The 1925-nt window shown below is 31.9% G+C and overlaps 1 long non-coding RNA gene across 1 annotated transcript; it reads right to left on the reverse strand.

Moving 5' to 3' along the window:
• Positions 1 to 226: 226 nt before the first annotated feature.
• Positions 227 to 1848, reverse strand: LOC107885661. The gene is made up of 3 exons (XR_001680458.1): positions 1758 to 1848; positions 663 to 727; positions 227 to 268 (listed from the first exon to the last, which is right to left on the reverse strand). It is a non-coding gene; the product is annotated as an uncharacterized LOC107885661 (long non-coding RNA).
• Positions 1849 to 1925: the final 77 nt, after the last annotated feature.

A 1925-nucleotide genomic window follows, 5' to 3' on the forward strand; every position in this document is an offset into this window, starting at 1 on the left:
AGTGCAAATAAAAAAGTCGATGTGCTGTGAATAAATTTGAAATGCGCAGTGTGCCGTGTTTAATAAAAGTTTGAAAACCATTGGTCTATAAACTATAAATACATTCTTAAATTAATAAATTGTATTTCTATTAAAAACAGTCAGTATAGTTTTTATAAATCAGAAAAACTTGGACCGCCCTCCCCTGTAAAAACTGCTGGGTACAGATCTGTATTATCTACTTTAAGACGTTTTCTATGTTGGCCAGTTGGTTCAGTCCAGCTCTTCTCTAGAATATAAATGTAGAAATATTAGTGTAAATAATATTAAATTTAACAATAATTATAATTATATAAAAATGGATATATAAGATAAAAAAAAATAAAAAAGAACAAGCTTGGTACGTTTTATGTATAATTAGTAAGTATAAAAAAGGCATATTAAAGTTTAAAAAAAAAAATTAAAATATATGGCTATCTGAATTACAGCATTGTACACAGTAAAGATTTTATACATCAATGTACCCCAAAAAGTATTCTGTTTTACAATAAGGAATTAAAAATTCTTGAAAAAAATTTAAACAATTAATATAGAATGTAATATAAAATTTTTTTTCAAAAATGTTCAGTTTTTTTTAACAGTTTTAGTATTAACAGGTGCTTTGAATTATGCATATATTTTACCTTTCTATCCCTTTGTATATTTGAAAACGGAAGTGGTACATAAAATGTACAGACATTAACAATAACTGAAATAGAAAAAAATATAATTTTAATTTTAAAAGAAAAACATTATACTTATATTAAATTAACAAACACATATTAAAGTAATTACTATGTTTTTCATCTGTAATGTATACAAATTAAATTAAAATTAACAGTTCTGAATGTATTTTATAATATACACATTCATTTTGAGTAGATAAGTGTTAGAAAAAAAGTGTAAAATGAAAAATATATAATGGATTAGTAATTATTTTTTTGTCACGCCTGCACCGAAAGTTTGGTTTTCGACCACGGTTGAAGCGTTCGAAAGCGTCCTTTTTCCGTCCAGCGGGCGGAAAAGAGGAAATCCCCAAAAGTGCCGGGCGGAAAAGAGGAAATCCCCAAAAGTGCCGGGCGGAAAAGAGGAAATCCCCAAAAGTGCCGGGCGGAAAAGAGGAAATCCCCAAAAGTGCCGGGCGGAAAAGAAGAAATCCCCAAAAGTGCCGGCCGCCGGGCGCGTATCCCCTGCACAACCAGAAACTAAAATGTATACCTACCACGGTTCTTACAAAACATAAACTTTTGGTTACATCTTAAATGTATAGTATAACCTCCTTGCATGACGCATCAACATTTAAACATATTTAATTTGCACTGTTCGTAGTCGAACGATGCGTCAGTAAGTTTTTTTGTAGAATAGTCTATAATTGTTGCGTAGATCTCTGCATAACCTTTTCCATGAACGCAAGGGCGTGACAAAAAATAGTATGTGTGACTCGCGCGGGAAGGCCATTTCAGTCTTTGGCGAAATGCGGCACTCGCCTACGGCTCGTGCCGCACACGACGCCCGCGACTGAAATGGCTCACTTCCCGCCCTTGCCACACAATATACTATAGTATTTGGTATAATCATTACACTATAATATTGTAATAATTATACTTCTGATCAAATTATACCAAAACTCTATTCAAGAAGAGAATACTCATGTAAGTTCACACATAGGCACTTGCTAGAGTAGCTTCTCTTTTAGAACAAAGTATAATGTATTATAAAATAACAGAACTACTACAAACTTTGTTCGTCAGGTATGTAAGGTTCTTCTGTTGTTATAAAAGCTGGGAACTTTTCAGAACTTTTTGAAATGAATCTGGAAAAATTGCGTTCGTTATAGATGGTAAGCCATCCAAGATTCGTCTATAGACTGAAATATATAAAAGTATAATTAAATATTGTTTTTCTTT

This window comes from Acyrthosiphon pisum, unplaced genomic scaffold, assembly GCF_005508785.2.
Source record: "Acyrthosiphon pisum isolate AL4f unplaced genomic scaffold, pea_aphid_22Mar2018_4r6ur Scaffold_4915;HRSCAF=5466, whole genome shotgun sequence".
NCBI classification, from domain to species: domain Eukaryota; kingdom Metazoa; phylum Arthropoda; class Insecta; order Hemiptera; family Aphididae; genus Acyrthosiphon; species Acyrthosiphon pisum.